Genomic DNA, 23,099 nt, shown 5'->3' with positions numbered 1-23,099 from the left:
CCTGTTTCTTTGTGAATAAGTATTGAAGATATTACTTTTGTGGGAAGAACAGAACAATACCGTACTTATAGAAATCAACCATTCAGCTTTCAGCGAGGATAGCTTAATGCTCTCTCATATTCAGGTAAGCACAAGAAATAAGACAAGGCTCTGGTAGATAGATTCCGGCGGTTGCTCCCATTCATGCTATTTCTGTAAGCTCATTCGTGTCTAAGAATACTGTGTTCTAGAACTCCTTTATCCCTTTGCAAACAACATCTTAAATGCTAATTCTTCAGTGATGCTTATTTTTCTGTGTCAGGTCATTCTTTCAGTGTTGTACCTTTGGTGTCATTGCCTATTCCAGTTTGTACATGTGTTTTCTCCTTTGGGACATTTCAGGATTTATTACTTTAAAAATTGTCAGAGTAGAAGCCTTAACTGCAATGACTCCACTTACATAATTGCTTTCATATTAGGCACAGTTTTGACTCAAAATATGCAGGGCATATGTCTTCTTTCTATTGGATCATGTGAAAGTACACAATAACATAAAATACGTTAAGACATGAGCAATGATGATACAATGGTTACTTAAATATCCACCTTCAAAGTTTGCAAGGGAAAAGAAGTCATCTTCAACTTTGAAATCTGTTTTGTGTTACTTTCTGGTTCCATATTATTCCATTTATCAGATAGAATCAACAGCATGAACATTTCTGTTTATTTCTTTTTTCTCCTTTATGTTTTAATTACCATTTATGCACTTCCACAATGTATAACGTGCATGTTGTGCCATACAAAGGCAAATGCATATCTATACTATATTGTTTAGTTTTCACATATTTGACTGTGACTTGGTATCTTTCCTCTCTGTGATGCTTTTCCTTGGTGCTGTGGTATGTGGTTATAAGGAACTCATCTTCATAGGGTAGGACATTCACTTGTACCATTTCTTATACTTTATTAGAAATTTAGTTCATTTCTTAATTTTTTCCTGTTACAATTAACACTTCAATGAACATTTTTTGTTACAGTGCCTGATACAGATATGAAAGGATCTTTTTCTATACTACAGCTTTGCAAGATGGATGCTACATTTTATTATAGGTTGTGCCACAACAATTCTCTTGGAAGCATCGCAAAATGGAGTCTGGTATGGCAATTCTGTTCTCCAATTGTGCGCACAGAAAGTGCACCTAAGGCTCCATGCCTCACCACACCATGCTCTGTCACCTGATATATATGTGAACAAATGGCTATCAAGTTTGCCATTTCCCATTGCAAATAAGGAATATTAGTAGCTGCCAGGAGTTTGGGTTCCCAATGGCTGAAGAGAAAGTCTTATAACTTAGCTGGAATTGGTCAACACTGGAAAGTTGAGGAGACTCAGAGGTGTTGCTATATCACTGTCTCTGAACATATTAAAAAATTCTATTCATTTGTGGATAATGTACACTTTTATTAACAAAAGTTAACTATTATTGGCTTTTCTATATATTAGATCTTCTATATTACTTTGAAATAGTTGATATGAAACTGACCAATTGAGTTCAAAATATGCTTACATTTTTCAACAATTTCACCATTGGAAGAAAAGGCAAATCTGCTGTATACTTAAATATAGTTTCAGCTGTTTTACATATTTATTGGCTATTGTTTATTGGTTTTAGGAAATTAATTTTAAACATGTACTACCTGTTTCATCAAAAATAATTTGTTCCTGATGCTAATTTTTCTAAGTGTGAAGTATTCATTAAGCAAAAATTTTGATAAGAAGTTACACATAAGAATTGCAAGTAGAGGTTTAATAATTTAAATTCATGGAAACAAAAATTTAACATTTCCATAAATACTTTGAAGTATATTATTTGGAAGTTTTAGATTAATTTAATATTTGATAATAAAACTTAAAATATCAATTATTTATCACAAAGAAAACCTAGTGATCATTAAGAAAATCTAAGCTTCATTGTAGGTACTCTCACAGTCCCTAAAATTTACATAAGTCTACACCATTTGCATACTACGTGTATCATAACTTGAAAAATTCTGGGAAGCATTGATCTAGAGTTCATTTTTAGGAATATAAATTATGTAATAAATGGCATGAGCATAATCTTTACATGGCAATGCCTAATTGTTTTTCAATTTATATTCTAACTAGCGAGCTACAAGAGTACTTGTCCCCAGTCCCTGCCAGCACTTGATACTGTTATGGTTTTTAATTTTAGCAACCTGGGAAGTATGCTTTTTTTTTAAGATTTTTATTTATTTATTTAACAGGTAGAGTTACAGACAGTAAGAGGCAGAGAGAGAGAGAGACAGAGAGAGAGGTCTTCCATCCTCTAGTTTACTCCCCAATTGGCTGCAAAGGCTGGAGCTGTGCCTATCCAAAGCCAGGAGACAAGAGTTTCTTCTGGGTCTCCCATGCCAGAGCAGGGGCCCAAGGACTTGGTCCATCTTCTACTGCTTTCCCAGGCCATAGCAGGGAGCTAGATCAAAGAGGAGCAGCCAGGAACAGAACCAGCACCCATTGGAAAGCTGGTGCCACAAGCAGTGTATTAACCTACTGCGCCACAGCGCTGGCTGGAGAAGTATGCTTTTAATATCGCCATATATATTTATTGATCCTTGAGTTGCTTCTTTGTTAAATGCTCATCTAAATATTTGCTGTCTTTATTGCCTATGTTTTTCTTATTTATTTATTTCCTTCTTTATCCTGGATAATCAACCTCTGTAAGTTATTTGCATGATAACTATCTTATCTCAGAAGATTCATTGATTTCTCATTCTCTTTCTGTTTTCTTGATGAACAAAAGGTATGTATTTTATCAGCCATTTCCCTATGGTTTATATCTAGACTCATATACCTTGCTTTCCAGTACCAAAATTATTATATGCCTGCTAAAAACATTATGGCTTTACCTTTTATATAAGAAATTAATAAGTCATTAATTTTTTTTGGAATAAGGGCAGGCCGGCGCTGTGGCTTAACAGGCTAATACTCTGCCTTGCGGCGCTGGCACACCGGGTTCTAGTCCCGGTTGGGGCGCCGGATTCTATCCCGGTTGCCCATCTTCCAGGCCAGCTCTCTGCTATGGCCCGGGAAGGCAGTGGAGGATGGCCCAAGTGCTTGGGCCCTGCACCCGCATAGGAGACCAGGAGAAGCACCTGGCTCCTGCCTTTGGATCAGCGCAGTGCGCCGGCTGCAGCGGCCATTGGAGGGTGAACCAACGGCAAAAAGGAAGACCTTTCTCTCTGTCTCTCTCTCACTATCCACTCTGCCTGTCCAAAAAAAAAAAAAATAAAATAAATTAAAAAAATAAATTAAAAGGAATAAGGGCAGACTTTTTTTTTTTATTTCAGGTAAATATTTCATCACAAGTCACGTTTCTGTATGTATTTTGTGCACCATTGTGAGATTCTCCAATCTGATTTTATTTGTATTTTCTTTCTTTCTTTCTTTCTTTCTTTTTTTTTTTTTGACAGGCAGAGTGGACAGTGAGAGAGAGAGACAGAAAGGTCTTCCTTATTGCCGTTGGTTCACCCTCCAATGGCTGCACCGCGCTGTTCCAAAGCCAGGAGCCAGGTGCTTCTCCTGGGTCTCCCATGGGGTGCAGGGCCCAAGGACCTGGGCCATCCTCCACTGCACTCCCGGGTCATACCAGAGAGCTGGCCTGGAATAGGGGAAACTGGGACAGAATCCGGTGCCCCGACAGGGACTAGAACCCAATATGCCGGCACATATCTTTGCACATATACTTTATAGTACCAACTTAGATATATTCCTAGATATTTCATATTTTATGGTAATGCAAACAATATATTCTATAAGAAATTCAACTAAAATTCCATTTATTTTTTCTACAGTGATAATGTATCAAGCAAGCTTATACTCACTTTTAAGTGTTGAAAAATTTAATAGTAGATTCTTTAAGATATCTCATGTAGAAAAATAGGTCATCTAAAACAATGTAAGTTGTGACTCTTCCTTTCCAAATCATCTACTTTATTTCAATTACTAGTCCCACAATTGTTGCAAGACATTGCAATTTGACCCTGTTATTTTTCTGCTCTTTTCATGATGTCTTATTGTGTGGATGTGTGTATATGTGTGTGTATGTGAGAGTGAGAGAGAAAGAGGAAGAGAGAGAGAGAAGAGAGGAGAGGAGAGAAGAGGAGAGAAGAGAAAACAGAGAGAGAGAGAGAGAGGATTTATTATGATGAACTTGTATTTTTTGGAGTCTTATTAAGTAACAAATTTAGACCTGTGTGAATGGCATTGCTTTGGCAAGGGAAGATATTATTTGTATTTGTTTTTACTGTGGTTGTTTTAAACTTTTAATTTGAGATCTTTTCCATATACTAAGTTAGAGTATATTGTGTTGGACAACAAGCCTGCATGAGGACCTTGTTCCATGTTACAAATATTTGAAATTTTTGTGTTCCTTATAATTCTGTGTCAGAGTTTGAGACAATTTTTCTTATTGTCTTCCATGGATTGACATGCTAAATTCTAGTTCACTCTATCCTGGAGTGATGTGATAATTAATCTTACATCCACTTGGCTAGGGCATGTGACTATATAATATTGTCAAACATTATTCTAGATTCTCCTGTGAAGGTTGTTTTAAGTAAAATTAACATTGAAATCAATGGGCTTTCAGCAAACAAAATTGCCCTCCATAATATATTTCAGCCTCTTCCATTCAGTTGAAGGTCTTAATAGAAAAAGATTGACTTCCCCCAAAGAAGAAATTTTGCCAACAAATGGCTAGACTGCCTTATATTCCAACTGCAGTTATTTCCTGCATCTAACAACCAATCTCTCTCTCTCTCTCTGTGTGTGTGTGCCTTTCTCTCTCTCTCATTCTTTCTCTCTCCCTCTTTCTCATTCCATACCTGTTAGTGTTTTCATTGGCGAACTTTGACTAACACAAGGGATTCAGCATCCTTAGGAACTTGAGCATCGTTTGCCTCTCCTCCTCTTAAGTTACTGGATTCAAAAATATCTTCAAGCAAATCCCATGTCAATGCTCAGCTTATCACCTAAGGTATAGGTTTCCATTTAGTTTTAAACTTTTGAGTATTCCTTACTAAGTTTATGTTCATGAGAGACCCCTCCTGCTAGCCTTAAGAGGCAATCTGCCATGCTGTGGAGAGAGTCATATGTCAACCATCTGACAGAGGCATTTGGGTATTGAGAGTGATTTCTGGAAGCCAGTCAGCCAGGCAACACATCCTCAGTTCATACCACCACAGTAAATGAATTATGCCAGCAATCTGAGAAAGTTTAACAGTGGATCTCTCCCTAGAAACATCTCCAAAAGAGAGGGCACCAGTTAACAGGGAGACACTCAGTAGAGGACCCAGCTAGAATCCACACTTCATCCAAGGAAACAGTGAGTAATATATTATTGTTAGAGATTACTACAGCATGTGGCAATTTGCTATGCAATATCAAAGATTTAATATGCTGAGCAATCACTCTAAAACATGTTAGTACCCGCTGCTTTTTCCTCTGACCTCCTATAATTATGTAATGCATTTTGTTCTGCAGTGGAGAGAGCTCTCTCACACTATCCTTCATACTAAAAACTGAGTGAGAACGAGAAGAAAATCTTTCCAGGTTCTCCCGTTTCACCCAAAAATGGGGTTGATTTAGAGAGAAGAGTTATCTCCTTCATAAGTTTAGGCAAACTTCAAATGAGCACAATAACTTAGAGAAAGTCTACTTTAAAAATATGGAACAAGAAGTTGTCCCCTACAATGCCTTGGAATATTTCCCATACATTTTCTTCCACCAACTTCATAATTTCAGATCTTAAATTTAGGTTTTTGATCCATCGTGAATTGATTTTTGTGTATGGTGAGAGGTATGGATCTGATATCCTTCTTCTATACATATAAATCCAGTTTTGCCAACATCATTTTCGGAAGAGACTATTATTCCATTGTATAGTCTGAACACTTGTTTTCAAGAATCCATTAACTGAATGCATGTGGATTGGTTTCTAGGCTCTCTATTCTGTTCTATTGACCTATGTATCAGTTTTTATGCCAGCACTATGTTATTTTAATTATTATAGCTTTGTAGTATGCTTTGAAGTCAGGTATTTTGATACTTCCAGCTTGTTTTTTGTCATTCAGGATCAATTTGGCCAATCTGAATCTTTTGTGATTACATATGATAGGATTTGTTTTTTCTAGTTCAGTAAAGAATGTCCTTGGTATTTTGATAGACATTGCATTGAATCTGTAGATTGTTTTAGGTAGTATAGACATTTTAATGATATTGATTCTTCTGATCCATAAGCAAGGAATATATTTCCTTTTTTGTGTCCTTGATAATATATTTCACCAATGTTTGATAATTTTTATTGTATATGTTTTTCACTTCTTTGCTTAAATTTATTTCTAAATATTTGATTTTTTGTGACTGTTGTGAATGGAATTTCTTTCTTGATTTCTCTTTCTGTGAGTTCATCAGCATACAAAAAAACTATTGTATTTTTGAAATCTTTACCTAATATATACTAAACTGATCTTCTGTATATAAAGAGAATTGAAAATGAATCTTGATGTGAATGGAAGGGGAGAGGGAGCGGGAAAGGAGAGGGTTGTGGGCAGGAGGGAAGTTATGGGAGGGGGGAAGCCCTTCTAACCCATAAGCTGTACTTTGGAAATTTATATTCATTAAATAAAAGTTTAATAAATGAAAAAAAACTATTGTATTTTGTATGTCTATTTTGTAACCTGAACTTTACTGCATTGGTTTTTCAATTCTAACAGCTTTTTTGATGGATTGTTCCAAGTACAATATCATGTCATCTGTGAAGATGGATAGTTTGATTTTCTCTTTTCCAATTTTGATGCTCTTTATTTCTTTCTCTTCACTAATTGCTCTTGCTAAAACTTTCAGGACTTAATGCATCAGAGTGGTGAAAGTGGACATCCTTGTCTTGTTCTAGATCTGGAAGGAAATGCTTTCAACTTTTCCCTTTCACTAATCAGTATGATATTGATTGTTGGTTTGTGACAGATAGGCTTAATAATTTTGAGGAATGTTCCATCTATAACTAATTTGTGAAGGTTTTTTTTTTATCATGAAGTGGGGTTGAATCTTATCAAATACTTTCTCTGCATCTATAGAGTTGATCATGTGGCTTTTGTTCTTCATTCTACTGATGTGATTTATGAGGTTTATTCGTGAATGTCAAGCCACCCTTGCATTTCTGGGTAAATCCTATATGATAGTGATGCATAATGTTTTTGATGTAGTTTTTAATTCAATTTGCTAGTATTTTGTTGAAGATCTTTGCATCTATGATCATTAAGACTATAGATCTATTGTTTTCTTTTCATGTCCTGTCTTTGCTTGGTTTTGGTATCAAAGTAATGCTGGCTGCACAAAAAGAGTTTGGCAGAGTTCCATCCTATTCAATATTTTGGAATGGTTGAAGAGTTTTGGAGTTACTTCCTCTTTGAATATTTTGTAGAATTTAGTAGTAATGCCATCAGGTACCACAATTTTCCTTGATGGAAGAGTATTGATTACTACTTCAATCTCATTGCTTGTTAAGAATCTATTTAGGTCATCTATATCTTTTTGATTTAATCTTGGTAGGTTATATGAGTCCAGGAATTTATCAATTTCTTTTAAGTTTTCCTGTTTATTATCCTATAGTTCTTCGTAGTGATTCCTCATGTTCCTTTATATTTTGGTGTAATGGCTCCTTTTTATCTCTAATTTTATTTATTTCAATTTTTTCTTTTTTTTCTTTGTTAGTCTGGTTATGGGTTTATCTAGTTTATCTTCTCAAAAAACAATTTTTGAACTTGTTGATCTTTTGTATTTTTTAGCTTAAATTTCATTTTTTTCTTTGATCCTTATTACTTCTCACCACCTGATGATTTGGGGCTTGGTTTGTTCTTGTTTTTCTAAGTCTTTGAGATATGTCATTAGATCTTTAATCTGAGACACTTCACTTTTTTAATGTAGGCAATTAACTTATAAAATTCTCTCTTCATACTGCTTTTGCTGTATCCCCAATTTTTTGATATGCTCTGTTTTCATTTTCATTATTTCAAGTAACCTACTTGACAATAGATTAATATCTCAAATATATCAGAAACTCAAAAACTCAGCAACAACAAAAAATCCAATCAGTTGAGGAATAGGCAAAGAACTTCAATAGACAGCTCACAAAAGAAGAAATACAAATAGCTAACAAATATATGAAAACATGCTTAACACACTAGCCATCATGGAAATGCAATCAAAACCACAATGAGATAGCCATATCACCTCACCCCTGTCACAATGGATAAAATCCAAAACACAGAGCTACAAATGTTGGCGAGGATGTGGAGGAAGAGGAACACTTATACACTATTGGTGAGAGTGTAAATTAGTACAACCACCATGGAAAAGAGTGTGCAGGTTTCTTAAAAAACTAGAAATAAATTTGCTTTATGATCCAGCAATCCCACTACTGGTTATATACCCTGAAGACTTGAACACAATGTACAAGATACCTGAACCATCATCTTATAGCAGCACTATTCACAATAGCAAAATTTGAAATGAACAAAGGTATCCACCATCAGATGAATGGATAAAGAAAATGCGGCAAATACACAAAATGGAATATTACTCAGGTATAAAAAAGAATGAAATTTTACTGTTTGCAGCAAAATGGATGTAACTGAAGATATGATATTCAGTGAAAAAAGCTGAACCCAGAAAGAAAAACACTGCATGTCCTCCTTTTTATGTGGGAATTAAAATTTAAAGAACAAACCAAAAGAAAAAAAAGAAGAGACAAAAGGATTAAATGTCTGTGAGTATCATTATTGCTGCAAATATAGTTTTGTACCTTTGTTAAACCAGTGGCTATTTTTATACCTTTGGCAAACCAATGGTTAAGAATGATCTGTGATTACTTTAAAATTTACTATATATGGGTAAAATGGTCATTTTTTCCATTCAATTATTGTTTGTAGTCATTGTCTATATTTCCACTAAACTAGGGAATTTATGGTTTTTACTTGTTAAACTTCTTTTTCAGGGAAGTATTAAGCCTTTTTGTTGTAGTGTAAGTTTAAAATATATTATCTCAAAAACTAAAACAAAGGAAGAAAGGGAGAAAGAAGAAGGATAGGAAGTGAAAATGGGGAGGGAAAGAGAAAATAAATATCACTATATTCTTAGAATTGTATTTTCCAAGCACATTGAACATGTTGAAAACTAATTGATAGTTAAAATAAAAATAAGCAAGCATGTAAAGAATAAAAATTTGGAAAAAATTTATGTTGATAACAGTTATCATATTTAGAAAAAAAGTTTAAAATGAAAGGAAATTAATAATTTTTAAGATGTGTTTGAAAGGCATAGTGACAAAGAAACACACATAGACAAACACACCCAGAAAGATAGAGAGATAGATAGAGAAAGATATTCTACCTGCTGTTCATTATCCAAATGCCTGCCATGCCAACACCCTGTAGTAGGAAAGGCTAAAACCAGAACCCTGGAACTCCATCCTGGTCTTCCATGTAGGTGGCAGTAACTCAAGGATTTCAACTGTGATCTGCTCCTTCCCAGGTACATTAGCAAGAGGCCATATCAGAAGAGGAGCCAACACTTGAACCAGCACTCTGTTATGGGATACGGGCATCCCATGCAGCAGCTTAATTTGCTATTCCTCAACATATGTCCCCAGAAGTTCATTTTTAAGCCTATGGAAACCTAATTAAGATAAAATTAAGTGCTTATAGTTTATACCTTATCAGTAACATAGGGGATATAATAAGTGACAAAGGGAACACCTGGCGACTCATTTAGTGCAATAAATAAAAACTGAGTACCCCTTTATCAACTAGCATTACTTTAAAAGCAGTATAGAGGGACTGGCATGGGGGCACAGTGAGTTAAGCCACTGCCAGCAATGCCAGCATCCCATATGGACTGCAGATAGAGTGTCAGCTGCACCACTTCTGTTTCAGCTCCTTATTAATGTGCATAGGAAAGCAACTGAAGATGACTCAAGTATGTGGACCCCTGCCAACCATGTGAGAGATTTGGTGGAATTACAGGCTCCTGGTTTTGGCCTGGCCTAACCCTGGCAACTGAAGCCATTTGGGGAGTAAATCATCAAATGGAAGATCTCTTTCTTCCTATATATCTCCCTCTTTCTCTGTAACTCTGTTTTTCAAATAAGTAAATGAATCTTTTTAAAATGTAATATAAAGATCCTTAAAGCTCTCAAATGGTGGATTTTTAAAAATTCATTGTTGACAGAAAATTGCATATAAATTATAATATAAAAATTAATTTGACCATTATAAACTGTCAATATGTGCTGCTGAAAAGAACGTATTACAAACTGAAAATATTGAATTAAGATGGTGGAGTAGGGAGAGAGCTTACAGCTCTAGTCTAGGAGAATTGAGTTTTAAAAAAGTGGAGAGAGTGAGGTCTCAGGGAAGATTTAAGGAGGACATAGCAGAAGAAACTCCATGCAAATTAGAGAGACACAACAGACCTATGTGGAGGGTGTGGGCACACACAAATCAAGACCCCAGTAGCTGAGAGCCTCTGCACCAGATTTGGAGAGATTGAGACCAGGCTGCAACAGCCCAAACCACTGGTGATAAAGCTGCAGGAAAAGCCTGGAGGGAATCTGGCTTGGGGTCTTGTAGGGTATAGTATACCTGGCAAACTAGAGGAGGAATAAAAGGGAGGAAGCACATTTCTCTCTCCCCAATCACCCTGCAACAGCATCCTGTTATAATCTGAAACAGAGTGAGTGCCATTTTGTACATATGTAAAAGCTGCATCAGCCCATGTCCATGCCCAACAACTAGCCCAGTGGAGACTCCTGAAACTTGTGGGGAAAACTTACTGGGGGCTAGATTCTCATGACTGTGGGAAGCTTGTGTGCCAGGATTGTGAAAACACTGAGACTGCAGGGCTTTGAAAACACTGATTCAGGGTGGGAAGGCTCAGGGCATAGCTGGAACTTTGGGTAGTCACTGTAGGAGGCTCCACTTACTCAGGACTCCCTGATTCCCTGGTGAGGGACATTGCTGGGGATCTGCTTACACAGAGGACTGCACAGATCCTTGTGTGGTCCTTGCGGAAGTGCTGAGTCTATGGCAACAGAAGAAAAACCTCCATTCTGATTAAAAAAGGGGTGGGGGAGATTTACCACATCCAACCTGGGTGTCTTAATACTCTGTTCACCCTGGAGCACTGAACAGAGCTACCTGGCCACACTCACCACATGCCTCTAGGTATTTACTGAAAGCAGACACTCCACTAATCCACAAAGACATAGGCAAAAGATAAAAGCTGCCACAGCAGATAACAAACAAGAAACCAGGAGTATCTCCACAAATGCTGAATAATAAACACGCCACTTTAAGAAATAAGAATAAGGAACACAATGCACCCTAAAGAACACAACATTTTAACACTAGAATGTGAAGATAAAGAATTTGAAGAAATACAAGAAAGGAATTAAAAAAAATTGATCATTAGATTATGTAGAAGTAATCAGAAGCAAATGCACAAACTAATGGAATCCGTACATGACATGAAAGAAAATTTCTCCCACTAACTGAGATGTTAAAGAGAAAGCAAAATGAAATCTTGTAAATGAGGAATTCAATAGAAAAAATAAAAAATGTAGTGGAAAGCCTTAACAACAGAATCAGTGAAGTAGAAGAAAGAAATCTGACTTAGAAGACAAATAACAGGAAATCATACAGTCAGACAAAATATAAGAAAAGGATATTAAAAATAAAAAACATTGTTGGGAATCTACAGGATACTATCAAACAACCCAACATACAGGTTCTAGGAGTTCCTGAAGGCATGGAAAGAGAGAAAGGATTAGAAGGCCTTTTTAGTGAAATAATAACAGAAAACTTGCTTAATTTTGAAAAAAAAAAAAAAAAAGGACATCCATGTACAGGAAGCACATAGAACTCCTAATTGACATGACCAGAAAAGATCTTTGCCACCACAAAGTGTAAGCAAACTCTCCACAATAAAACATAAAGAAACAATTCTAAAATATGCACGAAAGAAACACCAGAGTACTTTTATAGGATCTCCAATTTGACTCACAGTGGACTTCTCATCAGAAACTCTTCAGGCTAGGAGAGAATGCTGAGATATATTCCAAGTCTTAAGAGAAAAAAACTATCAACCCAGAATACTGTACCTCGCAAAGATCTCATTTATGAATGAAGGTGAAATAAAGACCTTCCATAACAAACAAAAATTGAAATAATTTTTCACCACACATTCATCCTTGCAAAAGATACTTAACGATATGCTACACACAGAAACACAGAAACATAGCCATCACTATGAAAGAAGGTAAAGGAAAAAAATTACCCAGGGAAAGCACAAAGGAAATTCAAAGTGAAAAATAGAAATATTAATGGAAAAATGGCAGGGCAAAGTCATTACTTCTCCATAGTAACTTTGAATGTAAAGGGCATCGAGTCTCCTGTTAAAAGACACAGACTGGCTGAATGGATTAAAAAACAAAACCCATCTATTTGCTGCCTACAAGAAATACATCTCAGCATCAAAGATACATGCATACTGAAATTGAAAGAATGGAAAACAATATTCCATGCTAACAGAAACCAAAAACAAGCTACTGTAGCCATCCTAATATCAGATAAAATAGACTTCAATACAAAATCTGTTAAAAGAGACAAGGGAACTGTGTAATGAATAAGGGATCAATTCAACAGGAAGATATGACTATTATAACAGTATATGTACCTAATTACAGGGACCTGGCTATTTAAAAGACACGTTAAGGGATATAAAGGGAGACATAGACTCAAATACACTAGTAATGGAGGACTTTAATAACACACTTTCAGCAACAGACAGATCAACCAGACAGAAAATAAGCAGGAAAATAACAGAATTAATCAACATTATAGATGAAGTGGACCTAAGAGATATCTATAGAATTTTCCATCCTACAGTTCCAGAATATACAATCTTCTCAGCAGCGCATGGAACTTTCTCTAGGATTCACTACATGCTAGGCCATAAAACAAGTCTCAGCAAATTAAAAAAATTAAAATCTTATCATACATCTTCTCAGACCGTAATGGAATGAAGCTGGAAATCAGTAACTCAGAAATCTTCAAGGTATTTAAAAAAAAATCTTAGAATAAATTTAACCAAGGATATCAAAGATCTCTATGATGAGACATTTTAAAAAGTTAAAGTAAAAGAAGCTATGAAAAAATGGAAACATCTTCCATATTTGCAGATTGAAAGAATCAATACCATCAAAATGTCCATAATTTCAAAATAAATATATAGATTCAACACAATACCAATCAAAATACCAAAGCCATTATTCTCAGATATAGAAGAAATGATTTGCAAATTCATATGAAAACACAGATGACCCCACATATCTAAAGCAGACTTATACAACAACAACAAAAAAGCCAGAGGCATCACAATACCGGATTTCAATATATACTACAGGGAATTAATATCAAAACAGCCTGGTACTAGTACAAAAATAGACGGATAGACCAATGAAGCAGAACAGTAAGTCCAGAAATCAAGCCAAGCATCTACAACCAATTTATATTTGACCAAGGAGCTAAAATAAATTCCTTGATCAAGGACAGTCTCTTCAACAAATGGTGCTGGGAAAACTAGATTTACACATGCAGAGGTATGAAGTAAAATCCCAACATTACACCTTACACAAAAATCCACTCAAAATGGATCAAAGACCTAAATCTATGACCTGACATCATCAAATTATTAGAGAACATTGAGGAAACCCTGCAAGACACAGGCAAAAACTTCTTGGAAAAGACCTCAGAGCCACAAGTAATCAAAGCCAAAATTCACAAATGGAATTACATTAAATTGAGAAGCTTCTGTACTGCAAAAGAAAAACTCAAAAAAGTGCAGAGGCAACTGACAGAATGGGAGAAATTATTTTCAAATTTTTCAACTGATAAAGGGTTATTACACAGAATATTTAAAGAGATCAAGAAACTCAACAAGACTAAAACAAACAACCCAGTGAAGAAATTGGCAAGGACTTAAACAGACATTTTTCAAAAGAAGAAATCCAAATGGCCAACAGAAACACGAAAAAATGCTCAAGATCACTAACTATCAGAGAAATGAAAATCAAAATCACAATGAGTTTTCACCTCACCCCAGATAGAAGGCTTTCATACAGAAATCAACAAATGACAAATGCTGGTGAGTATGTGAGGAAAATACACCCTAATCCACTGTTGGTGGGAATGTAAACTGGAAAGGCCATGATGGAATACTGTATGGAGATACCTCAGAAATCTCAATATAGACCTACCATAGGACCCAGCCATCCCACTCTTGTGAATTTACCCAAGGGGAATGAAATCAGCACATGAAAGAGTTATCTGCACTCTCATGTTTATTGCAGCTCTATTCACAGTAACTGAGACATGGAATCAACCCAAATGCCCATTAAATGAAGACTGGACAAAGAAATTATGAGGTATGTATTCTATGGAATACTACACAGCAGTAAAAAAAATGAAATCCAGAGGTTTGCAACAAAATGGATGAAATTGGAAAGCATCATACTTAGTGAAATAAGCCAGTACCAAAGGGAGAAATACAAGATGTTCTCCCTGAACTGTGATAACTAACAGAGTACCTAAAAGGCAATCTGTAGCATTGAAATTGACACTTTGAGAAGCTATGACTTGAACAGTCTTTTCTTGACTGTCGAGGAGCAGGTTTTTTATTTTTTTTTCTTCTTAATACAATTGATTGAACTCTTTACTTAACATAGAGTTAATCATATGTGTATGAAGTCAATTGTAAATAGATCTCAGTAAAACATAAGAGTGGGTATAAGAGAGGAAGAAGGAAGAGAGTTTAGGAGTGTTGGTGGGAGGGTGGGCATGGTGAAAAAGTCACCATGTTCCTAAAGTTTTAATTATGTAGTGTATGAAGTTTGTAACTGTAAAGCTCTATAGCTCTGCATACATTCCTATGGACTTACTTCTAAGGGTACAGTTTAAAAACTTGCCATGGGACCCCAAATCCCATTAAGTGGGGTGGTAAAAATAACATCTCAAGTGTTAAAGTGATCATATGGATAGGATTAAGTGTCTGGTAATAATAATAGATAGAATTAAAAAGGGGGGAATGCTCCAACATGGGAAGCACTCCACACAGCAGACTCAAAAAATGACAGTTGCTTTAAATAGCACTCAGAATCAGCCTTTAAGGTATTCTGGTCCAGTTGAAAAGCCCATGAGAACATTTCAGGCATGAAAAGGCAAGATACTGAGGCAAAAGTTGTTCTATGTGAAAGATCTCAGTGGGTGAGACCCCAGTGGTAAGAAATGGTCATCAAAAAAGAAGGTATTTTTATCTGAAGGGAAGAGAGTACTTTCACTTTGCTTATTATCTTGTCTAAATACTGATGGAGTTTATGGATTCAAAAGGCTTCCATTCCCTAAGCAGCTCATGTCAATTGCCTGGAGTGGTCATTGGTGTCATACATGAGAGTGTTAATTGTTACATTGATAATAAGTGTCACTGTGCAGTAACTTCTCATGCAGGACCTTTGTCCTCAAAAAGTTGTATTATAACTTTGTCTAAGTGCTCCCAAAAGATGTATCATTCTTGATTGCTTTGTTAAAGTTAACTAAGTTTCTAATAAAAATAGAGAAGCAGAATTAACTTCAAGATGCAATGACTTTGAACAGTCCTTATCTCTACTATTTGGAACAGTTTTTATTTGTTTTTCTGGTTTTTTTTTTACTATACAAATTGCTGAATTTTACTTAGTATAGAGCTGTTTCTATCTGTATAATTTAATTAAAAATGGGTCTTACTGGAGAATGGGACTAGGAATGGGAGACAGAGAAGGAGGATTGGTGGGAGTGTGGGTGGGACGGTGGGTATGCTAGGAAGAATTAATATATTTCTAAAGTTGTACTTATGAATTGCATGAAGTCTGTATTCCTTAAATAAAGTTTCTTTGGGGAAAAAAGGGCAGTGTATCAAAATCCCCAAGTACGGGAACTAAAAGAAGATAGGCACTTTTTAATCAATCCATCTTTAACTCTATATTGGTAAATAAATTTTCACTTTTTCATGATAAAAAAAACCACAAAAACACAAACTGAATAAAAGTGCACTAGAACAAGACTCATTCCTCACCATTCTTCATCTAAGGACGGGATGACTTGTTTACAGTGAAAGCACACTAGATTTGAACTAGAAGCCAACGTCCAGTCATAAGAAATTTGGCATCACAATGTCCAACAAGTAATATCAATATATCTTAGGCCACTTGATCACTTTCTAACACTCCAAAAGATAGATAAATTACTCTAAATATCCATAAATCTCTTACAGAAAAATAGAACACTAAAAACACAGTGAAATGACTTTCCCATGCAGAAGCATTTGCTAACTATCTCAGAGTTACACACATATTATAAAAAGCCCGAGGGAGCAGAGATCCACTGGGAAAATAAAACTGATGTCCTTGGAAGAAATAAAAATGATAGCTAAAGGCACCACCACTGAAGTGCAAAAAAAGCTGACTATTTGTTCTTTCCACTGCATCTACAGGCAAACCATAGCAGAGCCTCCAGACTTCAAATTGTTATCATTGTCCATTAAGACCAACAAAGCAAAACGAAATGAACCAAAGAATCAAAAATTACTATTCATTGAGAAACCAGATATTATGAAATGAGGAAGATTTAAAATGACTGAGCAATGCTACCAAGAGTTAGTATTTCAGTAAATGTTAATGTTAGTGTCCCTGGGACTGGAGTCCTTACTGAGTTCTCTGCTGTCATCCCACCCCACCTCTGCCTAGGAATTCTAGTTCTCATAAAGCCAGTTCTCGCTTCCACCAATGACCCTCTAAGCCAAGTAGAATCTTGCTGCTTTTTTGTAGTTCTGTGATGCATCTTAAATATAGCAGTTGTAGCCTGTGTCCTGGCGTAGAGAGTAAAGCAGTCACCTGTGATGTTGGCACCCCATATGGGTACCAGTTCATGCCCTGGCTGCTCCACTTCTGATCCAGTTCTGGACTAATGGCCTGGGAAGGGCAGCGAAGGACAACTCAAGCACTTGGGCCCCTGTTTCCCATGTGGGAGACCTGGATGAAGTTCCTGGCCACTGATTTCAGCCTGGCCCAGCTCTGGCCATTGCAATCTTTTGGGGAGTGAACCAGTGAATGGAAGTGCGCTTTCTCTCTCTCTCTCTCTGTATCTCCCCCTCTGTAACCCTGACTTTAAAATAAATAAATATTTTTAAAAAATGTAGCATTTAGTTTTTACACCAAGATGGCACCAAAGGCAAAGAAGGAAGCTCCTGCCCCTCCTAAATTCGAAGCCAAAGCGAAGGCCTTGAAGGCCAAGAAGGCAGTGCTGAAAGCCACAAGAAGAAGATCCGCACATCCCCCACCTTCCAGCGGCCCAAGACGCTATATCTCTGATGGCAGCCCAAATATCCTCGGAAGAGCGCCCCCAGGAGAAACAAGCTTGACCACTATGCCATCACCAAGTTCCACCTGTCCACGGAGTTGGCCATGAAGAAGATAGAAGACAACAACACACTGGTGTTCATTGTGGATGTCAAGGCCGACAAGCACCAGATCAAACAAGCTGTGAAGAAACTCTATGACATTGATGTGGCCAAAGTCAACACCCTGATCAGACCTGACAGAGAGAAGAAGGCATATGTGCGGCTGGCTCCTCACTATGATGCTCTGGACGTTGGCAACAAAATTAGGATCATCTGAATTGAGTCCAGCTGGCTAATTCTAAATAAATGTTTTTCACCATAAAAAGTATAGCATTTAATGTGGAAGACACTTTTCTGGTTGTGAGGAATCAATGGAAAAACTGAAACATGATCTATCCCGTTAAGCATCTTCCTACCAGTAGCAAATGCACAACTTTTTGCTTTTACTAGCCTTGAACCCCAATCCTATTCTTTGCTTGCCAAATATACCCTATCCCAACCTTATCATTGGTTTCATGTGTTTTACCCTGAGTTCTCAACCAAATTCCTGCTTTCTTCAGAACCTAACATTTATGCTTAGATCTCCAATATTTGAACCTTGGTATCAGACCAATTTGTGTGCCATTCTGAGCTTCCTGGGTTTTCTCCAGTAGAAATACACAACTCCAGGACTGGTGTTACAGACAGAAGAATTGGCCTGCATTCAGATTATTCTATCCTCCCTTCTATCACCTTTAAGGGACAAGCTAGAGATTGATCTCCATTAGGATTCCCATAAAGATGTTGTCCTGTTGGTAGATAGGAAAATATCTGTTGGTAGATAGAAAAGGAAATGGATTGGAGACTGAAGCATAGCCTCTAAATTCAGAGGAGAAGTTTGGACAGCATTGAGCTCAACACAAAGGAAACTATGAGTTCAGGGTTGGACACAGTAGAAAGCAAATCTCAATAACACTTCCTAGTTGCAGCTTACAGAGAAAATTATTTAATATCTTAGAATCTAAGTTTTATTATCTATAAGAGAAAAAATTTTATATTGTCAGAATATTATGAATGTTAGAAAAAGATTGTATATAGTAGCCACTCAGATTATAGTTGAACAATTCAGAGTGAGACATAAAACATAACACAGACATTCTTAGATATCAGGAAAAATGACTTAAAGAGTAACAAAATATTGAAAAAAAGCTTCAATCAAATATATATGTTCTAAATGTGTCTGTCCTTTAGTATAGCAACACAAAGCAGGACCTCTCTGGGGTATCTGAAAATAGTGCTACCTTCCTCTGAGCTGATGACAAATATCTTCAATACACATGTATTTCACTCAGAATTGTTAGTTATGACAGTATTCAGAGTCTGTTTGCTCCTATTTTATCAAAAATTTCATCAAGCTTAGCTTTCTAATTTCCCACATCATAGCATATTAGAAAGAGTAAATCAAGTAGGATAAAAGAGTCCTGGGAGGGAAAAAATAATAACCGACAATTTAATTATTCAACAATTCATTCCTTGTGCGTTCCGTATAACAGACAATATACAATTTATATGCTGAAAAACTAATCTTTAGTCCTATTATTAATAAAATGTATGATACATACACACAAATAATGTGGAATGATTATCTTTACATCTTGAAATCCTCATTATTAAAGTTTACCCACAATAAAAGGTGACAGGCCAATTGCTTTTTTTTAATTAAACTTTTATTTAATGAATATAAATTTCCAAAGTACAGCTTATGGGTTACAATGGCTTCCCCCCTCCCATAACCTCCCTCCCGCCCACAACCCTCCCCTTTCCCGCTCCCTTTCCCCTTCCATTCACATAAAGATTCATTTTCAATTCTCTTTATATACAGAAGATCAGTTTAGTATATATTAGGTAAAGATTTCAACAGTTTGCCCATCTAGCAACATAAAGTGAAAAAACTACCATTGGAGTACTAATTATAGCATTAAATAACAATGTACAGCACATTAAAGACAGAGATCCTACATAATATTTTTTAAAATTAATTAATTTTCTATGCCATTTCCAATTTAACACCAGGTTGTTTTTTTTTCATTTCCAATTCTCTTTATATACAGAAGATCAATTCAGTATATAATTAGTAAAAACCTCATCAGTTTGTACCCACACAGAAACACAAAGTGTAAAAATATTGTTTCAGTACTAGTTATAGCATCACTGCTCATTAGACAACACATTAAGGACAGATCCCACATGGGGTGTAAGTACACAGTGACTCCTGTTGCTGACTTAACAATTTGACACTCCTGTTCATGGCGTCAGTAATCTCCCTAGGCTCTAGTCATGAGTTGCCAGGGCTATGGAAGCCTTTAGAGTTCGCTGACTTTGATCTTATTCCGATAGGGTCATAGTCAAAGTGGAAGTTCTCTCCTCCCTTCGGAGAAAGGTACCTCCTTCTTTGATGGCCCCGTTCTTTCCACTGGGATCTCACTCACAAAGATCATTCATTTAGGTCTTTTTTTTCTTTTCCATGGTATCTTGGCTTTCCATGCCTACTATACTCTCATGGGCTCTTCAGCCAGATCTGAATGCCTTGAGGGCTGATTCTGAGGCCAGAGTGTTGTTTAGGACATCTGCCATTCTATGAGTCTGCTGTGTATCCTGCTTTTTTTAAAATATTAATTTGGAAGGCAGAGTTACAGAGAGGCAGAGACAGAGAGACAGAGAGAGAGAAGCATTCCATTTGCTGGTTAACTCCCCAAATGGTCGCAATGGCCAGAGTTGGGCCAATCCAAAGCCAAGAGACAGCAGATTCTCCTGGGTTTCCTACACAGGTGCAGGAGCCCAAGGACTTGAGCCATCTTCTAATACTTTCCCAGGCCATAGCAGAGAGCTGGATCAGAAGTGGAGCAGCCAGGACACAAACTAGTGCCCATATGGGATGCCAGCACTGCAGGCAGCAGCTTTACCTGCTGCTCCAAGGTGCTGGCCCCTCCAATTGATTTTTTTTTTAAATATTTATTTGAAAGAGAGAGAGATCTTACATTGACTGCTTCATTTCCCAAATGCCTGCAACAGCTGGGGCTGGGCTAGGCAGAATCCAGTAGCCAGAAGCTCATTTTGGGTTGCCCAGATGAATGGAAGGAACTCAGGTATCAGGCTGTCATCTGCTGTCTTCCAGGTGTATTAGCACAAAGTTGGGTCTGAAGCCCAGGGTATCCAGGATTTGAACCAGGCACTCTGAGATGCAATGCAGGCATCCAAACTAGATTTTAACCTGTGGCTCCACAACTCCTGTTCTTTTAGTAAGTTTTTTTTTTTTTTTATTAGAGTACTTATAGAAGCAATGTGATTTTTTTTTTCCTTTCTTTTGCCGAAAACATTTACCTGTCTGAAAATCTCTTTGAACTAAATGAAACAGTGGTGTTAAATAAAGTTACCTTCTCCATCATGAGAGAAAATCTGGTTTGATTTTCCTACAAATGTTTGCAAACAAAGTCAATTTTAGGTTCCTTTTGTAAAGCAAGCAATTTAAAATTTCCTCTTTAGTTGGATTAAGTCAATTACTACAAAACAAGATAATGATTTTTGAAATGCTAGAATGTGGTAACATTCTAGAGACTACTCAACACATAGATATTAACTTGCCCCTTTGCTTAGCATAGCTCTAAATGATTAAGAAGTGGCAATATCATGTGCTCAAGTCAGGTCCCATTTTCAATCTTCCCCGTGTCATTTAAGACCTTTCTGCTTCACAACCAAGGTACATTCTTCACATCAAGAAGTGCTGTCACCTTGAGGTTTGGATATTTCGTCTCAGGACTTGACTTAGTCTCTCTTCATACTTGTACAACTTTAGTGAACTCAGAACTACCCACCCCAATACCTGATAGATATTCCTAGTTGGCTTTTCAGTCAAGCCTGTTTCATTTATAATAACTATGCAAATTTATAAATAGAAACACCAATACAAAAATGATAGAGCATTTTTGGAGGTGACTATTGATTAGAAAATAGCTTTGGAGGATCTTTATGTCACAAAGCTAATTCAGAAATAATTACTGATTGTAAGTCTTACATATAGAATCTGATAAGTTTCAATGTATGGTTTGGCTACCAAAATGTTAAGCATATCACATGACACAGTCTTATGCATTACATGGTAAAACACAGGATCTATTAGAATAAAATCATAGTTGATGGTTGGCAAATATTTTATGTTCATCATTTACCACAAAAATATTTCTTGATGAATGAAATATGAATGTCAACAGAAAACACTTCAAGTAAGGCAGTGACAAAAAAATCACAAAAATGTACATTGAAACAACTAACCCTGTGCTTAATTAACGTTGAAGAATAGTCTCAGGAAAGAAATTAAAACTTCTTATGTAATTATAATTTACTATTTACATATCTACATATGTTTAGTCCCACTATTATTACTTAGAATTGACATAACCTGAAACACAAGTCTTTTCTACAGCAATGTGAGCCACTACTTCATGCAATGAATATTCAAGTTACTGCATTTTATTATCTTATAAGTTTGGGAATATGTTAGTGTCATCCTATTTCTTTTCTTTTTTTTAAAAAAGAATTATTTATTTGAAAGTCAGAGTTACACACAGAGAGAAAGAGAAGCAGAGAGAGAGAGGTCTTCCATCCGCTGGTTCACTCCCTAATTAGCTGCAATGGCTGGAGTTTTGTTGATTGGAAGCCAGGAGCCAGGAGCTTTCTGCGGGTCTTCCCACTCGGATGCAGGAACCCAAGCACTTAGGCCATCTTCCACTGCTTTCTCAGGCCATAGCAAGGAGTAGATCACAAGTGGAGGAGCCAGGACTCGAACTGGCACCCATATGGAATGCCAGTATGGCAGGTGGTGGCTTTACCTGCCACGCCACAGCGCTGACCCTAGTGTCATCCTATTTTCGAGTTAGTAGAATTGCTATAGCAAATGAAATAGTACCTAGGCAAAGGGAATACTAAAGGTATTTAAATCTGTCATCACTGGATTAATCATCCTTATTTTAGTGTTTTGAAAAAACAGGCTCTGTGAGAATACATTACAAACATGACATACGATTAGTTTAAATAAAATACATGGAGAAAGAAAGTGTAGTTTTGAAATAATTTATTGTTTGGCATTGCACCAGCTTTTGAGAGGAATAATTATTATGAGTAACTAAATCCTGCTACAATTTTCACATGGAAATATTTGCCTCTTCCATTTCCTTGTGTTATTGAATACGTATTATGAAAGCGATAATATATCAGAAGTTTGCAATTTGGAACTCATTTGACTTAAGTGATAAGAATCTTTTTCACTTTGTACAACATAACTCCACTCAGTAATATAAAACTGCTCTGCCATATTAAACTGTTCTGCCATATTAAATAGTGAACAACAGGACAGCAATGTTAATTGGCTTTTGTAATGCAAGTCCTTGAATCAGTTTTTTGTCCTATACTTTTTCCATCAGACTTCGCTTGAATTACTAAAAAAGACTAAGCTATTTATCCTGATTTGTAACATAGTTTAACATTTTTCTGATTGGTATATTAGTATTTTTAGAAACTC

The sequence above is a fragment of the Lepus europaeus genome, chromosome 3, assembly GCF_033115175.1.
Source record: "Lepus europaeus isolate LE1 chromosome 3, mLepTim1.pri, whole genome shotgun sequence".
NCBI lineage: Eukaryota > Metazoa > Chordata > Mammalia > Lagomorpha > Leporidae > Lepus > Lepus europaeus.
The sequence above is the reverse complement of the archived record's forward strand: the minus strand, read 5'-3'. Positions refer to the sequence as shown.